This window comes from Scomber japonicus, chromosome 22 (genome assembly GCF_027409825.1).
Source record: "Scomber japonicus isolate fScoJap1 chromosome 22, fScoJap1.pri, whole genome shotgun sequence".
NCBI lineage: Eukaryota > Metazoa > Chordata > Actinopteri > Scombriformes > Scombridae > Scomber > Scomber japonicus.
The window spans coordinates 422,501-440,000 of record NC_070599.1 but is presented as its reverse complement, the minus strand read 5'-3'; the positions used below and the strand labels follow the sequence as shown (position 1 = coordinate 440,000).

Here is a 17,500-nt window from a genome sequence, read left to right as displayed (position 1 = left end):
AGGGTCGGGCCTGGTTAGTACTTGGATGGGAGACCGCCTGGGAATACCAGGTGCTGTAAGACTTTTTCCTCTCAGCTGTCACCAAAGGAGGGCGCTGTTGCTCCATCACCGCACACAGGGCTTTGAGGAACAAAAGCTGCAATCATTCCAGCTGTGTCTGAATGCACGCCAGAGAGGTGGCACTGAGACGCCTCACTTTCCAAGTAGTTTTTAGGGTTCCAGTTCTCACTGTTACAGCCTGTAAAAAGCCTGCAATCATCCCGCATGTACACAAATGGCCTGAGAAACAAGGTTGCAGTCCTTCCAGCTGTGTGTTTCTCCGCAGAAAAAAAAAACTATTCCTATCAAAGTACTGTTAAAGGATAGCATGTGTTTGATGGCTGAGACACCATTATCCGCCACTCAGCTGGTGTGAGCAACTGTCAGTGGTGTCACAGCATGTTTAAATGGGCTTTCTGCGGCTTGTTTCGTCGCTTACGGCCATACCACCCTGAACACGCCCGATCTCGTCTGATCTCGGAAGCTAAGCAGGGTCGGGCCTGGTTAGTACTTGGATGGGAGACCGCCTGGGAATACCAGGTGCTGTAAGCTTTTTTTCCCTCTCAGCTGTCACCAAAGGAGGGCGCTGTTGCTCCATCACCGCACACAGGGCTTTGAGGAACAAAAGCTGCAATCATTCCAGCTGTGTCTGAATGCACGCCAGAGAGGTGGCACTGAGACGCCTCACTTTCCAAGTAGTTTTTAGGGTTCCAGTTCTCACTGTTACAGCCTGTAAAAAGCCTGCAATCATCCCGCATGTACACAAATGGCCTGAGAAACAAGGTTGCAGTCCTTCCAGCTGTGTGTTTCTCCGCAGAAAAAAAAAAACTATTCCTATCAAAGTACTGTTAAAGGATAGCATGTGTTTGATGGCTGAGACACCATTATCCGCCACTCAGCTGGTGTGAGCAACAGTCAGTGGTGTCACAGCATGTTTAAATGGGCTTTCTGCGGCCTGTTTCGTCGCTTACGGCCATACCACCCTGAACACGCCCGATTTCGTCTGATCTCGGAAGCTAAGCAGGGTCGGGCCTGGTTAGTACTTGGATGGGAGACCGCCTGGGAATACCAGGTGCTGTAAGCTTTTTTTCCCTCTCAGCTGTCACCAAAGGAGGGCGCTGTTGCTCCATCACCGCACACAGGGCTTTGAGGAACAAAAGCTGCAATCATTCCAGCTGTGTCTGAATGCACGCCAGAGAGGTGGCACTGAGACGCCTCACTTTCCAAGTAGTTTTTAGGGTTCCAGTTCTCACTGTTACAGCCTGTAAAAAGCCTGCAATCATCCCGCATGTACACAAATGGCCTGAGAAACAAGGTTGCAGTCCTTCCAGCTGTGTGTTTCTCCGCAGAAAAAAAACAACTATTCCTATCAAAGTACTGTTAAAGTATAGCATGTGTTTGATGGCTGAGACACCATTATCCGCCACTCAGCTGGTGTGAGCAACTGTCAGTGGTGTCACAGCATGTTTAAATGGGCTTTCTGCGGCCTGTTTCGTCGCTTACGGCCATACCACCCTGAACACGCCCGATCTCGTCTGATCTCGGAAGCTAAGCAGGGTCGGGCCTGGTTAGTACTTGGATGGGAGACCGCCTGGGAATACCAGGTGCTGTAAGCTTTTTTTCCCTCTCAGCTGTCACCAAAGGAGGGCGCTGTTGCTCCATCACCGCTCACAGGGCTTTGAGGAACAAAAGCTGCAATCATTCCAGCTGTGTCTGAATGCACGCCAGAGAGGTGGCACTGAGACGCCTCACTTTCCAAGTAGTTTTTAGGGTTCCAGTTCTCACTGTTACAGCCTGTAAAAAGCCTGCAATCATCCCGCATGTACATAAATGGCCTGAGAAACAAGGTTGCAGTCCTTCCAGCTGTGTGTTTCTCCGCAGAAAAAAAACAACTATTCCTATCAAAGTACTGTTAAAGGATAGCATGTGTTTGATGGCTGAGACACCATTATCCGCCACTCAGCTGGTGTGAGCAACTGTCAGTGGTGTCACAGCATGTTTAAATGGGCTTTCTGCGGCCTGTTTCGTCGCTTACGGCCATACCACCCTGAACACGCCCGATCTCGTCTGATCTCGGAAGCTAAGCAGGGTCGGGCCTGGTTAGTACTTGGATGGGAGACCGCCTGGGAATACCAGGTGCTGTAAGCTTTTTTTCCCTCTCAGCTGTCACCAAAGGAGGGCGCTGTTGCTCCATCACCGCACACAGGGCTTTGAGGAACAAAAGCTGCAATCATTCCAGCTGTGTCTGAATGCACGCCAGAGAGGTGGCACTGAGACGCCTCACTTTCCAAGTAGTTTTTAGGGTTCCAGTTCTCACTGTTACAGCCTGTAAAAAGCCTGCAATCATCCCGCATGTACACAAATGGCCTGAGAAACAAGGTTGCAGTCCTTCCAGCTGTGTGTTTCTCCGCAGAAAAAAAACAACTATTCCTATCAAAGTACTGTTAAAGGATAGCATGTGTTTGATGGCTGAGACACCATTATCCGCCACTCAGCTGGTGTGAGCAACTGTCAGTGGTGTCACAGCATGTTTAAATGGGCTTTCTGCGGCCTGTTTCGTCGCTTACGGCTATACCACCCTGAACACGCCCGATCTCGTCTGATCTCGGAAGCTAAGCAGGGTCGGGCCTGGTTAGTACTTGGATGGGAGACCGCCTGGGAATACCAGGTGCTGTAAGCTTTTTTTCCATCTCAGCTGTCACCAAAGGAGGGCGCTGTTGCTCCATCACCGCACACAGGGCTTTGAGGAACAAAAGCTGCAATCATTCCAGCTGTGTCTGAATGCACGCCAGAGAGGTGGCACTGAGACGCCTCACTTTCCAAGTAGTTTTTAGGGTTCCAGTTCTCACTGTTACAGCCTGTAAAAAGCCTGCAATCATCCCGCATGTACATAAATGGCCTGAGAAACAAGGTTGCAGTCCTTCCAGCTGTGTGTTTCTCCGCAGAAAAAAAACAACTATTCCTATCAAAGTACTGTTAAAGGATAGCATGTGTTTGATGGCTGAGACACCATTATCCGCCACTCAGCTGGTGTGAGCAACTGTCAGTGGTGTCACAGCATGTTTAAATGGGCTTTCTGCGGCCTGTTTCGTCGCTTACGGCCATACCACCCTGAACACGCCCGATCTCGTCTGATCTCGGAAGCTAAGCAGGGTCGGGCCTGGTTAGTACTTGGATGGGAGACCGCCTGGGAATACCAGGTGCTGTAAGCTTTTTTTCCCTCTCAGCTGTCACCAAAGGAGGGCGCTGTTGCTCCATCACCGCACACAGGGCTTTGAGGAACAAAAGCTGCAATCATTCCAGCTGTGTCTGAATGCACGCCAGAGAGGTGGCACTGAGACGCCTCACTTTCCAAGTAGTTTTTAGGGTTCCAGTTCTCACTGTTACAGCCTGTAAAAAGCCTGCAATCATCCCGCATGTACACAAATGGCCTGAGAAACAAGGTTGCAGTCCTTCCAGCTGTGTGTTTCTCCGCAGAAAAAAAAAAACTATTCCTATCAAAGTACTGTTAAAGGATAGCATGTGTTTGATGGCTGAGACACCATTATCCGCCACTCAGCTGGTGTGAGCAACTGTCAGTGGTGTCACAGCATGTTTAAATGGGCTTTCTGCGGCCTGTTTCGTCGCTTACGGCCATACCACCCTGAACACGCCCGATTTCGTCAGATCTCGGAAGCTGAGCAGGGTCGGGCCTGGTTAGTACTTGGATGGGAGACCGCCTGGGAATACCAGGTGCTGTAAGCTTTTTTTCCCTCTCAGCTGTCACCAAAGGAGGGCGCTGTTGCTCCATCACCGCACACAGGGCTTTGAGGAACAAAAGCTGCAATCATTCCAGCTGTGTCTGAATGCACGCCAGAGAGGTGGCACTGAGACGCCTCACTTTCCAAGTAGTTTTCAGGGTTCCAGTTCTCACTGTTACAGCCTGTAAAAAGCCTGCAATCATCCCGCATGTACACAAATGGCCTGAGAAACAAGGTTGCAGTCCTTCCAGCTGTGTGTTTCTCCGCAGAAAAAAAACAACTATTCCTATCAAAGTACTGTTAAAGGATAGCATGTGTTTGATGGCTGAGACACCATTATCCGCCACTCAGCTGGTGTGAGCAACTGTCAGTGGTGTCACAGCATGTTTAAATGGGCTTTCTGCGGCCTGTTTCGTCGCTTACGGCCATACCACCCTGAACACGCCCGATCTCGTCTGATCTCGGAAGCTAAGCAGGGTCGGGCCTGGTTAGTACTTGGATGGGAGACCGCCTGGGAATACCAGGTGCTGTAAGCTTTTTTTCCCTCTCAGCTGTCACCAAAGGAGGGCGCTGTTGCTCCATCACCGCACACAGGGCTTTGAGGAACAAAAGCTGCAATCATTCCAGCTGTGTCTGAATGCACGCCAGAGAGGTGGCACTGAGACGCCTCACTTTCCAAGTAGTTTTTAGGGTTCCAGTTCTCACTGTTACAGCCTGTAAAAAGCCTGCAATCATCCCGCATGTACATAAATGGCCTGAGAAACAAGGTTGCAGTCCTTCCAGCTGTGTGTTTCTCCGCAGAAAAAAAACAACTATTCCTATCAAAGTACTGTTAAAGGATAGCATGTGTTTGATGGCTGAGACACCATTATCCGCCACTCAGCTGGTGTGAGCAACTGTCAGTGGTGTCACAGCATGTTTAAATGGGCTTTCTGCGGCCTGTTTCGTCGCTTACGGCCATACCACCCTGAACACTCCCGATCTCGTCTGATCTCGGAAGCTAAGCAGGGTCGGGCCTGGTTAGTACTTGGATGGGAGACCGCCTGGGAATACCAGGTGCTGTAAGCTTTTTTTCCCTCTCAGCTGTCACCAAAGGAGGGCGCTGTTGCTCCATCACCGCACACAGGGCTTTGAGGAACAAAAGCTGCAATCATTCCAGCTGTGTCTGAATGCACGCCAGAGAGGTGGCACTGAGACGCCTCACTTTCCAAGTAGTTTTTAGGGTTCCAGTTCTCACTGTTACAGCCTGTAAAAAGCCTGCAATCATCCCGCATGTACACAAATGGCCTGAGAAACAAGGTTGCAGTCCTTCCAGCTGTGTGTTTCTCCGCAGAAAAAAAAAACTATTCCTATCAAAGTACTGTTAAAGGATAGCATGTGTTTGATGGCTGAGACACCATTATCCGCCACTCAGCTGGTGTGAGCAACTGTCAGTGGTGTCACAGCATGTTTAAATGGGCTTTCTGCGTCTTGTTTCGTCGCTTACGGCCATACCACCCTGAACACGCCCGATCTCGTCTGATCTCGGAAGCTAAGCAGGGTCGGGCCTGGTTAGTACTTGGATGGGAGACCGCCTGGGAATACCAGGTGCTGTAAGCTTTTTTTCCCTCTCAGCTGTCACCAAAGGAGGGCGCTGTTGCTCCATCACCGCACACAGGGCTTTGAGGAACAAAAGCTGCAATCATTCCAGCTGTGTCTGAATGCACGCCAGAGAGGTGGCACTGAGACGCCTCACTTTCCAAGTAGTTTTTAGGGTTCCAGTTCTCACTGTTACAGCCTGTAAAAAGCCTGCAATCATCCCGCATGTACACAAATGGCCTGAGAAACAAGGTTGCAGTCCTTCCAGCTGTGTGTTTCTCCGCAGAAAAAAAAAAACTATTCCTATCAAAGTACTGTTAAAGGATAGCATGTGTTTGATGGCTGAGACACCATTATCCGCCACTCAGCTGGTGTGAGCAACAGTCAGTGGTGTTACAGCATGTTTAAATGGGCTTTCTGCGGCCTGTTTCGTCGCTTACGGCCATACCACCCTGAACACGCCCGATTTCGTCTGATCTCGGAAGCTAAGCAGGGTCGGGCCTGGTTAGTACTTCGATGGGAGACCGCCTGGGAATACCAGGTGCTGTAAGCTTTTTTTCCCTCTCAGCTGTCACCAAAGGAGGGCGCTGTTGCTCCATCACCGCACACAGGGCTTTGAGGAACAAAAGCTGCAATCATTCCAGCTGTGTCTGAATGCACGCCAGAGAGGTGGCACTGAGACGCCTCACTTTCCAAGTAGTTTTTAGGGTTCCAGTTCTCACTGTTACAGCCTGTAAAAAGCCTGCAATCATCCCGCATGTACACAAATGGCCTGAGAAACAAGGTTGCAGTCCTTCCAGCTGTGTGTTTCTCCGCAGAAAAAAAAAACTATTCCTATCAAAGTACTGTTAAAGGATAGCATGTGTTTGATGGCTGAGACACCATTATCCGCCACTCAGCTGGTGTGAGCAACTGTCAGTGGTGTCACAGCATGTTTAAATGGGCTTTCTGCGTCTTGTTTCGTCACTTACGGCCATACCACCCTGAACACTCCCGATCTCGTCTGATCTCGGAAGCTAAGCAGGGTCGGGCCTGGTTAGTACTTGGATGGGAGACCGCCTGGGAATACCAGGTGCTGTAAGCTTTTTTTCCCTCTCAGCTGTCACCAAAGGAGGGCGCTGTTGCTCCATCACCGCACACAGGGCTTTGAGGAACAAAAGCTGCAATCATTCCAGCTGTGTCTGAATGCACGCCAGAGAGGTGGCACTGAGACGCCTCACTTTCCAAGTAGTTTTTAGGGTTCCAGTTCTCACTGTTACAGCCTGTAAAAAGCCTGCAATCATCCCGCATGTACACAAATGGCCTGAGAAACAAGGTTGCAGTCCTTCCAGCTGTGTGTTTCTCCGCAGAAAAAAAAAACTATTCCTATCAAAGTACTGTTAAAGGATAGCATGTGTTTGATGGCTGAGACACCATTATCCGCCACTCAGCTGGTGTGAGCAACTGTCAGTGGTGTCACAGCATGTTTAAATGGGCTTTCTGCGTCTTGTTTCGTCGCTTACGGCCATACCACCCTGAACACGCCCGATCTCGTCTGATCTCGGAAGCTAAGCAGGGTCGGGCCTGGTTAGTACTTGGATGGGAGACCGCCTGGGAATACCAGGTGCTGTAAGCTTTTTTTCCCTCTCAGCTGTCACCAAAGGAGGGCGCTGTTGCTCCATCACCGCACACAGGGCTTTGAGGAACAAAAGCTGCAATCATTCCAGCTGTGTCTGAATGCACGCCAGAGAGGTGGCACTGAGACGCCTCACTTTCCAAGTAGTTTTTAGGGTTCCAGTTCTCACTGTTACAGCCTGTAAAAAGCCTGCAATCATCCCGCATGTACACAAATGGCCTGAGAAACAAGGTTGCAGTCCTTCCAGCTGTGTGTTTCTCCGCAGAAAAAAAAAAACTATTCCTATCAAAGTACTGTTAAAGGATAGCATGTGTTTGATGGCTGAGACACCATTATCCGCCACTCAGCTGGTGTGAGCAACAGTCAGTGGTGTTACAGCATGTTTAAATGGGCTTTCTGCGGCCTGTTTCGTCGCTTACGGCCATACCACCCTGAACACGCCCGATTTCGTCTGATCTCGGAAGCTAAGCAGGGTCGGGCCTGGTTAGTACTTGGATGGGAGACCGCCTGGGAATACCAGGTGCTGTAAGCTTTTTTTCCCTCTCAGCTGTCACCAAAGGAGGGCGCTGTTGCTCCATCACCGCACACAGGGCTTTGAGGAACAAAAGCTGCAATCATTCCAGCTGTGTCTGAATGCACGCCAGAGAGGTGGCACTGAGACGCCTCACTTTCCAAGTAGTTTTTAGGGTTCCAGTTCTCACTGTTACAGCCTGTAAAAAGCCTGCAATCATCCCGCATGTACACAAATGGCCTGAGAAACAAGGTTGCAGTCCTTCCAGCTGTGTGTTTCTCCGCAGAAAAAAAACAACTATTCCTATCAAAGTACTGTTAAAGGATAGCATGTGTTTGATGGCTGAGACACCATTATCCGCCACTCAGCTGGTGTGAGCAACTGTCAGTGGTGTCACAGCATGTTTAAATGGGCTTTCTGCGGCCTGTTTCGTCGCTTACGGCTATACCACCCTGAACACGCCCGATCTCGTCTGATCTCGGAAGCTAAGCAGGGTCGGGCCTGGTTAGTACTTGGATGGGAGACCGCCTGGGAATACCAGGTGCTGTAAGCTTTTTTTCCATCTCAGCTGTCACCAAAGGAGGGCGCTGTTGCTCCATCACCGCACACAGGGCTTTGAGGAACAAAAGCTGCAATCATTCCAGCTGTGTCTGAATGCACGCCAGAGAGGTGGCACTGAGACGCCTCACTTTCCAAGTAGTTTTTAGGGTTCCAGTTCTCACTGTTACAGCCTGTAAAAAGCCTGCAATCATCCCGCATGTACACAAATGGCCTGAGAAACAAGGTTGCAGTCCTTCCAGCTGTGTGTTTCTCCGCAGAAAAAAAAAACTATTCCTATCAAAGTACTGTTAAAGGATAGCATGTGTTTGATGGCTGAGACACCATTATCCGCCACTCAGCTGGTGTGAGCAACTGTCAGTGGTGTCACAGCATGTTTAAATGGGCTTTCTGCGTCTTGTTTCGTCGCTTACGGCCATACCACCCTGAACACTCCCGATCTCGTCTGATCTCGGAAGCTAAGCAGGGTCGGGCCTGGTTAGTACTTGGATGGGAGACCGCCTGGGAATACCAGGTGCTGTAAGCTTTTTTTCCCTCTCAGCTGTCACCAAAGGAGGGCGCTGTTGCTCCATCACCGCACACAGGGCTTTGAGGAACAAAAGCTGCAATCATTCCAGCTGTGTCTGAATGCACGCCAGAGAGGTGGCACTGAGACGCCTCACTTTCCAAGTAGTTTTTAGGGTTCCAGTTCTCACTGTTACAGCCTGTAAAAAGCCTGCAATCATCCCGCATGTACACAAATGGCCTGAGAAACAAGGTTGCAGTCCTTCCAGCTGTGTGTTTCTCCGCAGAAAAAAAAAACTATTCCTATCAAAGTACTGTTAAAGGATAGCATGTGTTTGATGGCTGAGACACCATTATCCGCCACTCAGCTGGTGTGAGCAACTGTCAGTGGTGTCACAGCATGTTTAAATGGGCTTTCTGCGTCTTGTTTCGTCGCTTACGGCCATACCACCCTGAACACGCCCGATCTCGTCTGATCTCGGAAGCTAAGCAGGGTCGGGCCTGGTTAGTACTTGGATGGGAGACCGCCTGGGAATACCAGGTGCTGTAAGCTTTTTTTCCCTCTCAGCTGTCACCAAAGGAGGGCGCTGTTGCTCCATCACCGCACACAGGGCTTTGAGGAACAAAAGCTGCAATCATTCCAGCTGTGTCTGAATGCACGCCAGAGAGGTGGCACTGAGACGCCTCACTTTCCAAGTAGTTTTTAGGGTTCCAGTTCTCACTGTTACAGCCTGTAAAAAGCCTGCAATCATCCCGCATGTACACAAATGGCCTGAGAAACAAGGTTGCAGTCCTTCCAGCTGTGTGTTTCTCCGCAGAAAAAAAAAAACTATTCCTATCAAAGTACTGTTAAAGGATAGCATGTGTTTGATGGCTGAGACACCATTATCCGCCACTCAGCTGGTGTGAGCAACAGTCAGTGGTGTTACAGCATTTTTAAATGGGCTTTCTGCGGCCTGTTTCGTCGCTTACGGCCATACCACCCTGAACACGCCCGATTTCGTCTGATCTCGGAAGCTAAGCAGGGTCGGGCCTGGTTAGTACTTGGATGGGAGACCGCCTGGGAATACCAGGTGCTGTAAGCTTTTTTTCCCTCTCAGCTGTCACCAAAGGAGGGCGCTGTTGCTCCATCACCGCACACAGGGCTTTGAGGAACAAAAGCTGCAATCATTCCAGCTGTGTCTGAATGCACGCCAGAGAGGTGGCACTGAGACGCCTCACTTTCCAAGTAGTTTTTAGGGTTCCAGTTCTCACTGTTACAGCCTGTAAAAAGCCTGCAATCATCCCGCATGTACACAAATGGCCTGAGAAACAAGGTTGCAGTCCTTCCAGCTGTGTGTTTCTCCGCAGAAAATAAACAACTATTCCTATCAAAGTACTGTTAAAGGATAGCATGTGTTTGATGGCTGAGACACCATTATCCGCCACTCAGCTGGTGTGAGCAACTGTCAGTGGTGTCACAGCATGTTTAAATGGGCTTTCTGCGGCCTGTTTCGTCGCTTACGGCTATACCACCCTGAACACGCCCGATCTCGTCTGATCTCGGAAGCTAAGCAGGGTCGGGCCTGGTTAGTACTTGGATGGGAGACCGCCTGGGAATACCAGGTGCTGTAAGCTTTTTTTCCATCTCAGCTGTCACCAAAGGAGGGCGCTGTTGCTCCATCACCGCACACAGGGCTTTGAGGAACAAAAGCTGCAATCATTCCAGCTGTGTCTGAATGCACGCCAGAGAGGTGGCACTGAGACGCCTCACTTTCCAAGTAGTTTTTAGGGTTCCAGTTCTCACTGTTACAGCCTGTAAAAAGCCTGCAATCATCCCGCATGTACATAAATGGCCTGAGAAACAAGGTTGCAGTCCTTCCAGCTGTGTGTTTCTCCGCAGAAAAAAAACAACTATTCCTATCAAAGTACTGTTAAAGGATAGCATGTGTTTGATGGCTGAGACACCATTATCCGCCACTCAGCTGGTGTGAGCAACTGTCAGTGGTGTCACAGCATGTTTAAATGGGCTTTCTGCGGCCTGTGTCGTCGCTTACGGCCATACCACCCTGAACACGCCCGATCTCGTCTGATCTCGGAAGCTAAGCAGGGTCGGGCCTGGTTAGTACTTGGATGGGAGACCGCCTGGGAATACCAGGTGCTGTAAGCTTTTTTTCCCTCTCAGCTGTCACCAAAGGAGGGCGCTGTTGCTCCATCACCGCACACAGGGCTTTGAGGAACAAAAGCTGCAATCATTCCAGCTGTGTCTGAATGCACGCCAGAGAGGTGGCACTGAGACGCCTCACTTTCCAAGTAGTTTTTAGGGTTCCAGTTCTCACTGTTACAGCCTGTAAAAAGCCTGCAATCATCCCGCATGTACACAAATGGCCTGAGAAACAAGGTTGCAGTCCTTCCAGCTGTGTGTTTCTCCGCAGAAAAAAAAAAACTATTCCTATCAAAGTACTGTTAAAGGATAGCATGTGTTTGATGGCTGAGACACCATTATCCGCCACTCAGCTGGTGTGAGCAACTGTCAGTGGTGTCACAGCATGTTTAAATGGGCTTTCTGCGGCCTGTTTCGTCGCTTACGGCCATACCACCCTGAACACGCCCGATCTCGTCTGATCTCGGAAGCTAAGCAGGGTCGGGCCTGGTTAGTACTTGGATGGGAGACCGCCTGGGAATACCAGGTGCTGTAAGCTTTTTTTCCCTCTCAGCTGTCACCAAAGGAGGGCGCTGTTGCTCCATCACCGCACACAGGGCTTTGAGGAACAAAAGCTGCAATCATTCCAGCTGTGTCTGAATGCACGCCAGAGAGGTGGCACTGAGACGCCTCACTTTCCAAGTAGTTTTTAGGGTTCCAGTTCTCACTGTTACAGCCTGTAAAAAGCCTGCAATCATCCCGCATGTACATAAATGGCCTGAGAAACAAGGTTGCAGTCCTTCCAGCTGTGTGTTTCTCCGCAGAAAAAAAACAACTATTCCTATCAAAGTACTGTTAAAGGATAGCATGTGTTTGATGGCTGAGACACCATTATCCGCCACTCAGCTGGTGTGAGCAACTGTCAGTGGTGTCACAGCATGTTTAAATGGGCTTTCTGCGGCCTGTTTCGTCGCTTACGGCCATACCACCCTGAACACGCCCGATCTCGTCTGATCTCGGAAGCTAAGCAGGGTCGGGCCTGGTTAGTACTTGGATGGGAGACCGCCTGGGAATACCAGGTGCTGTAAGCTTTTTTTCCCTCTCAGCTGTCACCAAAGGAGGGCGCTGTTGCTCCATCACCGCACACAGGGCTTTGAGGAACAAAAGCTGCAATCATTCCAGCTGTGTCTGAATGCACGCCAGAGAGGTGGCACTGAGACGCCTCACTTTCCAAGTAGTTTTTAGGGTTCCAGTTCTCACTGTTACAGCCTGTAAAAAGCCTGCAATCATCCCGCATGTACACAAATGGCCTGAGAAACAAGGTTGCAGTCCTTCCAGCTGTGTGTTTCTCCGCAGAAAAAAAAAACTATTCCTATCAAAGTACTGTTAAAGGATAGCATGTGTTTGATGGCTGAGACACCATTATCCGCCACTCAGCTGGTGTGAGCAACTGTCAGTGGTGTCACAGCATGTTTAAATGGGCTTTCTGCGGCTTGTTTCGTCGCTTACGGCCATACCACCCTGAACACTCCCGATCTCGTCTGATCTCGGAAGCTAAGCAGGGTCGGGCCTGGTTAGTACTTGGATGGGAGACCGCCTGGGAATACCAGGTGCTGTAAGCTTTTTTTCCCTCTCAGCTGTCACCAAAGGAGGGCGCTGTTGCTCCATCACCGCACACAGGGCTTTGAGGAACAAAAGCTGCAATCATTCCAGCTGTGTCTGAATGCACGCCAGAGAGGTGGCACTGAGACGCCTCACTTTCCAAGTAGTTTTTAGGGTTCCAGTTCTCACTGTTACAGCCTGTAAAAAGCCTGCAATCATCCCGCATGTACACAAATGGCCTGAGAAACAAGGTTGCAGTCCTTCCAGCTGTGTGTTTCTCCGCAGAAAAAAAAAAACTATTCCTATCAAAGTACTGTTAAAGGATAGCATGTGTTTGATGGCTGAGACACCATTATCCGCCACTCAGCTGGTGTGAGCAACAGTCAGTGGTGTTACAGCATGTTTAAATGGGCTTTCTGCGGCCTGTTTCGTCGCTTACGGCCATACCACCCTGAACACGCCCGATTTCGTCTGATCTCGGAAGCTAAGCAGGGTCGGGCCTGGTTAGTACTTGGATGGGAGACCGCCTGGGAATACCAGGTGCTGTAAGCTTTTTTTCTCTCAGCTGTCACCAAAGGAGGGCGCTGTTGCTCCATCACCGCACACAGGGCTTTGAGGAACAAAAGCTGCAATCATTCCAGCTGTGTCTGTATGCACGCCAGAGAGGTGGCACTGAGAACACGCCCACTTCCGGTTCACTTCCTGGTTGCAGCTGAAGCACATGGTGAGAGAGAGAGGACAGGACAAAGAGTCAGAAAGCAGCAAGAGGAAAAGAATAACATCAACGGATAAAGAAGTTACTGATTCCCCCAGCAGCATATGCTGCCAGGGGGACAGTCTTCGGACTCAAAAAAAAATAAGGACGGATAATCAGGTTATGACCCAAGCAATGGATAAGATAAAGAGTGTGGATATGGCGGACAATGGAGAGAAAGCACGGAGGGACTCGCGTCCTTCCGCAGCAGGTGGAGAGAGGAGAGAAGGAGAGGTGGAGGTCGGAGAGAGTGGGGCCGACAGAGGAGTGGAGAGAGGAGCGGGGAAGGAGAGAGTGGAGAGAGCAGAGGAGACTCTGCAGCAAGGAGGACGTTATGGAGGAGCAGTGTGGAGGAAGGAGGACGGAGCGGAGGGGAAAACTAAAGAGGTCAGGAGTGATAATATTGTCAAAGAGCTTGTAATTAATGTGGAGATAGAGGGGGATGATATTATTACGATGATTGATCTTTTAAAAGCAGTGGAGCTCATATGTGGAAGAGTGTTGGGCTGCAGGACCAAGAATGGCAAGCGTTGGGAGCTCACCATGAGCAATATAAAAGGAAAAGAAAGACTGCTGGACGGATTTAAGATCAAAAACTCAAGAATTGTGGCAACAGAACTAATAAAAAACACAAGAGTGGTGTCTTTTCTGAATCTACCACTGTACATAACGGACGATCAAATAAAGGACAAATTACGTCAGTGGGGAGTGGAACCGGCATCGGATATTCGCCGACGGAAATGGGCAGGGACGGAAATCTATGATGGGACAAGATTCCTCAAGGTAAAATTTCCTGAGGCGATTTCGTCCCTGCCTTATAGCACCAAGTTTGACACTCTAGAGGGAGCTGAATATTTTCGAGTCCTGCATGATCAGCAGATGAAAGTGTGTCGGTTGTGTCTGCAACCGGGACATATACTGCGTGAGTGCCCAGAGTTTTACTGCTTCAGGTGCAAAAAACAAGGACATTATGCACGTGAATGTGTGGACATGACAGCGGTGGCCACAGAGAGGGGAGAGATGGTGGAGGAGAAGGAGGACGTGGAGGAGGAAGGTAGCAAAAAAGGAGAGGCGTCAAGCGAAATGGAGACGGACGAGGAGGAGAGGAGAGAGTCTGAGGAGGAGATGGAGGCTGTCGGGGAAAAGGAGAGCAGTAGCGACAGTGTCGACGTGACCAGGGGGACCCAGATGTTGGAGGGAAGGAGTGAGGTGACGGAGCGGAGAGGAGGTGCGGAGTCGGAGGACAGCGGGTACAGAAGGGGACGCAGCAGGAGTATCCTCCGTAGCAGCGACGGCGGAGGTGACCCGCGATCAGAGAGACAGCTGAACACATCACAAGGGGTAAGACCAGAGGATGAGGTTAAAGGGGGAGGAAAAGACATGAATGAAGTGGAAAGTGTGGTTTTGCCTCAGAGAGGGACTAGAGGGAGGAAAAATAAAAAGGACAGAAAGAAATGAAAGCAATACATATGATAGGGGATATATTCTTTCTTGTCTTGTAAATGACACTGACACTAGCATCCTTGAATGCGAATGGACTTAGAAGCATTGCCAAATTTAATAAACTCATTAGATTGTGCAAAGCAGATGTCATTTGCCTCCAAGAGACTCACTGGGATGCAGCAACTGAGGTACAAATGGGACAATTGTGGAGTGGACAATTTTTTTCTAGTTTTGGGACTAACAGAGCAAGAGGAGTCAGTGTATTAATAAATAAAAGAAACTGTGATATAAATGCCACCTTGGTGAATGGTGATGGGGAAGGGAGGTGGGTAAAAATCAAATTTAAAATACACAAACGGACTTATGAACTTTTGAATATATATGCCCCGAACGTGGAAAGTGAACGTTCAAATTTCTTTAAAGAAATACAACAACATGGACAAGCAACTGACATCATCATGGGGGACTTTAATGTGAAATTAAATGATTTGGACGGAAATGTGATAGGTCCGCTGAAAACAGACACTTCAAGGACTGTTTTAAAGGAGTGGATGTTAAAGGAGAGGTGGTGTGATGTGTGGAGGCAAAAAAATCCAGTATTAAGAACATACTCAAGAGTCCAGCAAGTTCAAGGAAGAATAAATAGAAGTAGAATCGATTTATGTCTTGCAAAAGAGGACCAACTGGTAAATATGCATTCTGTTTATTATGAAATTAACTGTTTAAGCGATCATGCATTTTTGATTGTGACAATGGGGGATTTGAGGAAAGGAAGGGGAGGGGGTTTATGGCACCTAAATGCAAATTTATTAGAAAATGAATCTTATGTGCAGCAGATACACAATTTAATTATGAAGAAGAGCGTACAGCCTGGTTTCAAAAACGATGTCAGAGAAGAGTGGGAAAATCTAAAAAGGGAAATTAAACAAAAAAGCATTAATTTTGCAAAAAAATTGAGGTTTAAAGACTTACAAAAGGAAAGGAAAATTATAGATGAGATTGATAGAATAAATATGCAAGACGTTGGTGATGAAGACAGGCTGGGCGCTCTGTATGAAGATCTAAAAGAATTGGGAAGGAAAAAATGTGAAGGAGCTATAATAAGAAGTAGAGCACAATATGCAGTGGAGGGAGAAAAAAGTACCAGCTTCTTTTTAAACTTAGAAAGGAGAAAACAAGAACAATGCTATATACATGAGTTAAAAATTAAAGGTGGGGAAGTAACGTCAAAATTATCAAATATTATAGAAAATGTGCATGAATTTTATGTAAATCTGTTTACATCAGAAGGGTCAGATGATAAAATAACATCGGAGGTATTAGACAAATTAAAAGTGGAGTTAGCTGAAGGAGATAGAGAGTTATGTGATCAGGAACTCAGAGTAGAGGAAATAGAGGAAGCTATAAAAAATTTAACAACTAATAAGAGTCCGGGTAGTGATGGGCTGACAGCTAATTTTTATAAGGTTTTTGCCAGTGTGCTTAAGCCGATTCTATTGAAGGTATATAATGAAATGATAAGGACTGAAAGAGTAGGAAAGACGATGGCAGAAGGTGTAATCACCCTGATTTTTAAAAAGGGGGATAAAACAGATCTGGCCAACTATAGGCCTATTACTCTTTTAAATGTAGATTATAAGATTTTGATGAAGGTGTTTGCAAATAGAGTTAAAACAGTCATGCATAGTATTATAGCACCGACACAGGCATACAGTATTCCAGGGAGGGGGGCACCAGACATAATCCATACTATTAGAGACACAATAGAATATTTAAAAATAACAGGGAGGGAAGGGATTTTGGTTTCGTTAGATTTTAACAAAGCTTTTGACAGGGTGGAGCATGATTTCATGTTTAAAGTATTACAGAAAATGGGATTTGGAGAAAAATTTACAAATTGGTTAAAACTATTATATAGTACAGCGACAGGGAGAGTCAAAATTAATGGTGTCTTAACTGATGAATTCAAACTAAATAGGTCAGTAAGACAGGGGTGTCCCATGTCTTCACTGTTATATTCTATTGTTGTGGAACCTTTAAGTGTGTTATTGAAATGTGACAATCATGTTAAAGGGATTGATTTACCTGGAGGGGGGGTGTGTGTCATCCAGCAATTTGCGGATGACACAACCTTGATGTTAAAAGATATGGAGAGTGTGAATAGGGCAATCGAGCTAGTGAACATGTTCGGTAGAGCATCAGGCTCCCGGATAAATATCATTAAATCAGAAGTACTATTTATTAACATGGTCAGCCCTGCACAAACCAGCATGACATTGAAAATACAACCAAAACATGTGAAAATACTAGGAACATATATAGGAGTTGATAATGTGATGGCAAGAGATGAAACCTGGACAAAAATACTAAACAACATAGAAGTGATATTAACATGGTGGAGGATGAGAGATTTAAAACTTAATGGGAAAGTAGTGGTGTTAAATAGTCTGGTTTATTCTAAACTGAATTACGTGTTAGACGTATTAGACTTACCCTTGTGGGTATTGAATAGATTACATGAAATAAGCACTAAATTCATTTGGGGAAGCACAATTAGTAAAATAGCTAGGAAAACATTAATAAACAAATATAATGAGGGGGGTCTAAAACTGTTAGATATAGAAAGTAGGAAAAAAGCTTTTAGAATCAAGTTAGTTAAGAAATATCTCTGTGACAACACTAACTATGGCTGGAAAAATTTAATGAGGTATTTTCTGAACAAGATATTAAATATAGGGGATTATGTGTTACTGATGAAACTGAAGACACCCATGATGGCAGTACTCCCACATTTTTATAGGGAGGTCCTGTCAGCTCAGGGAGAGTTCTTAGAACACATACACTATGGGGCTAGCTCTGTGAGCATGATAAAAGAATTACCTATTTTTCTGAACAAATATGTCAAAAGAGGAGATCAATTGTTGTATAATGCAAAGATGATACAGGCAAAAATAGTTCAACTGAAAGATATAATGTATGAAGTAATACCTGGGTTTCTACCCACGCAGGCAGTATATGATAGTGTAAAAGAAAT

At 47.5% G+C, this 17,500-nt stretch overlaps 25 non-coding genes across 25 annotated transcripts in view; all 25 read left to right on the top strand.

The window, feature by feature from the left end:
* The window catches only part of LOC128384645 (5S ribosomal RNA), a 119-nt gene extending 57 nt beyond the window's left edge, over window positions 1–62 (top strand). Inside the window, exon 1 of the ribosomal RNA XR_008324384.1 lies at window positions 1–62. This exon is cut by the window's left edge and continues 57 nt beyond it. This is a non-coding gene — a ribosomal RNA (5S ribosomal RNA).
* Window positions 63–472: 410 nt separating this feature from the next.
* Window positions 473–591, top strand: LOC128384427 (5S ribosomal RNA). The gene has a single exon (XR_008324168.1). It is a non-coding gene; the product is annotated as a 5S ribosomal RNA (ribosomal RNA).
* Window positions 592–1,004: 413 nt separating this feature from the next.
* On the top strand, window positions 1,005–1,123 carry LOC128384632 (5S ribosomal RNA). The gene has a single exon (XR_008324371.1). It is a non-coding gene; the product is annotated as a 5S ribosomal RNA (ribosomal RNA).
* A 413-nt stretch (window positions 1,124–1,536) lies between these two features.
* LOC128384426 (5S ribosomal RNA) lies at window positions 1,537–1,655 on the top strand. Its single transcript, XR_008324167.1, has one exon. It is a non-coding gene; the product is annotated as a 5S ribosomal RNA (ribosomal RNA).
* A 413-nt stretch (window positions 1,656–2,068) lies between these two features.
* LOC128384425 (5S ribosomal RNA) lies at window positions 2,069–2,187 on the top strand. Its single transcript, XR_008324166.1, has one exon. It is a non-coding gene; the product is annotated as a 5S ribosomal RNA (ribosomal RNA).
* Window positions 2,188–2,600: 413 nt separating this feature from the next.
* Window positions 2,601–2,719, top strand: LOC128384590 (5S ribosomal RNA). The gene has a single exon (XR_008324330.1). It is a non-coding gene; the product is annotated as a 5S ribosomal RNA (ribosomal RNA).
* Window positions 2,720–3,132: 413 nt separating this feature from the next.
* LOC128384423 (5S ribosomal RNA) lies at window positions 3,133–3,251 on the top strand. Its single transcript, XR_008324165.1, has one exon. It is a non-coding gene; the product is annotated as a 5S ribosomal RNA (ribosomal RNA).
* A 413-nt stretch (window positions 3,252–3,664) lies between these two features.
* Window positions 3,665–3,783, top strand: LOC128384759 (5S ribosomal RNA). The gene has a single exon (XR_008324497.1). It is a non-coding gene; the product is annotated as a 5S ribosomal RNA (ribosomal RNA).
* Window positions 3,784–4,196: 413 nt separating this feature from the next.
* Window positions 4,197–4,315, top strand: LOC128384422 (5S ribosomal RNA). The gene has a single exon (XR_008324164.1). It is a non-coding gene; the product is annotated as a 5S ribosomal RNA (ribosomal RNA).
* A 413-nt stretch (window positions 4,316–4,728) lies between these two features.
* On the top strand, window positions 4,729–4,847 carry LOC128384582 (5S ribosomal RNA). Its single transcript, XR_008324321.1, has one exon. It is a non-coding gene; the product is annotated as a 5S ribosomal RNA (ribosomal RNA).
* Window positions 4,848–5,259: 412 nt separating this feature from the next.
* LOC128384421 (5S ribosomal RNA) lies at window positions 5,260–5,378 on the top strand. Its single transcript, XR_008324163.1, has one exon. It is a non-coding gene; the product is annotated as a 5S ribosomal RNA (ribosomal RNA).
* Window positions 5,379–5,791: 413 nt separating this feature from the next.
* Window positions 5,792–5,910, top strand: LOC128384676 (5S ribosomal RNA). Its single transcript, XR_008324415.1, has one exon. It is a non-coding gene; the product is annotated as a 5S ribosomal RNA (ribosomal RNA).
* Window positions 5,911–6,322: 412 nt separating this feature from the next.
* On the top strand, window positions 6,323–6,441 carry LOC128384634 (5S ribosomal RNA). Its single transcript, XR_008324373.1, has one exon. It is a non-coding gene; the product is annotated as a 5S ribosomal RNA (ribosomal RNA).
* Window positions 6,442–6,853: 412 nt separating this feature from the next.
* LOC128384420 (5S ribosomal RNA) lies at window positions 6,854–6,972 on the top strand. Its single transcript, XR_008324162.1, has one exon. It is a non-coding gene; the product is annotated as a 5S ribosomal RNA (ribosomal RNA).
* Window positions 6,973–7,385: 413 nt separating this feature from the next.
* Window positions 7,386–7,504, top strand: LOC128384631 (5S ribosomal RNA). Its single transcript, XR_008324370.1, has one exon. It is a non-coding gene; the product is annotated as a 5S ribosomal RNA (ribosomal RNA).
* A 413-nt stretch (window positions 7,505–7,917) lies between these two features.
* LOC128384589 (5S ribosomal RNA) lies at window positions 7,918–8,036 on the top strand. Its single transcript, XR_008324329.1, has one exon. It is a non-coding gene; the product is annotated as a 5S ribosomal RNA (ribosomal RNA).
* Window positions 8,037–8,448: 412 nt separating this feature from the next.
* Window positions 8,449–8,567, top strand: LOC128384581 (5S ribosomal RNA). Its single transcript, XR_008324320.1, has one exon. It is a non-coding gene; the product is annotated as a 5S ribosomal RNA (ribosomal RNA).
* A 412-nt stretch (window positions 8,568–8,979) lies between these two features.
* Window positions 8,980–9,098, top strand: LOC128384418 (5S ribosomal RNA). The gene has a single exon (XR_008324160.1). It is a non-coding gene; the product is annotated as a 5S ribosomal RNA (ribosomal RNA).
* Window positions 9,099–9,511: 413 nt separating this feature from the next.
* On the top strand, window positions 9,512–9,630 carry LOC128384630 (5S ribosomal RNA). Its single transcript, XR_008324369.1, has one exon. It is a non-coding gene; the product is annotated as a 5S ribosomal RNA (ribosomal RNA).
* Window positions 9,631–10,043: 413 nt separating this feature from the next.
* Window positions 10,044–10,162, top strand: LOC128384588 (5S ribosomal RNA). Its single transcript, XR_008324328.1, has one exon. It is a non-coding gene; the product is annotated as a 5S ribosomal RNA (ribosomal RNA).
* A 413-nt stretch (window positions 10,163–10,575) lies between these two features.
* On the top strand, window positions 10,576–10,694 carry LOC128384417 (5S ribosomal RNA). Its single transcript, XR_008324158.1, has one exon. It is a non-coding gene; the product is annotated as a 5S ribosomal RNA (ribosomal RNA).
* A 413-nt stretch (window positions 10,695–11,107) lies between these two features.
* On the top strand, window positions 11,108–11,226 carry LOC128384416 (5S ribosomal RNA). Its single transcript, XR_008324157.1, has one exon. It is a non-coding gene; the product is annotated as a 5S ribosomal RNA (ribosomal RNA).
* Window positions 11,227–11,639: 413 nt separating this feature from the next.
* On the top strand, window positions 11,640–11,758 carry LOC128384415 (5S ribosomal RNA). The gene has a single exon (XR_008324156.1). It is a non-coding gene; the product is annotated as a 5S ribosomal RNA (ribosomal RNA).
* Window positions 11,759–12,170: 412 nt separating this feature from the next.
* Window positions 12,171–12,289, top strand: LOC128384578 (5S ribosomal RNA). The gene has a single exon (XR_008324318.1). It is a non-coding gene; the product is annotated as a 5S ribosomal RNA (ribosomal RNA).
* A 413-nt stretch (window positions 12,290–12,702) lies between these two features.
* Window positions 12,703–12,821, top strand: LOC128384628 (5S ribosomal RNA). The gene has a single exon (XR_008324366.1). It is a non-coding gene; the product is annotated as a 5S ribosomal RNA (ribosomal RNA).
* Window positions 12,822–17,500: the final 4,679 nt, after the last annotated feature.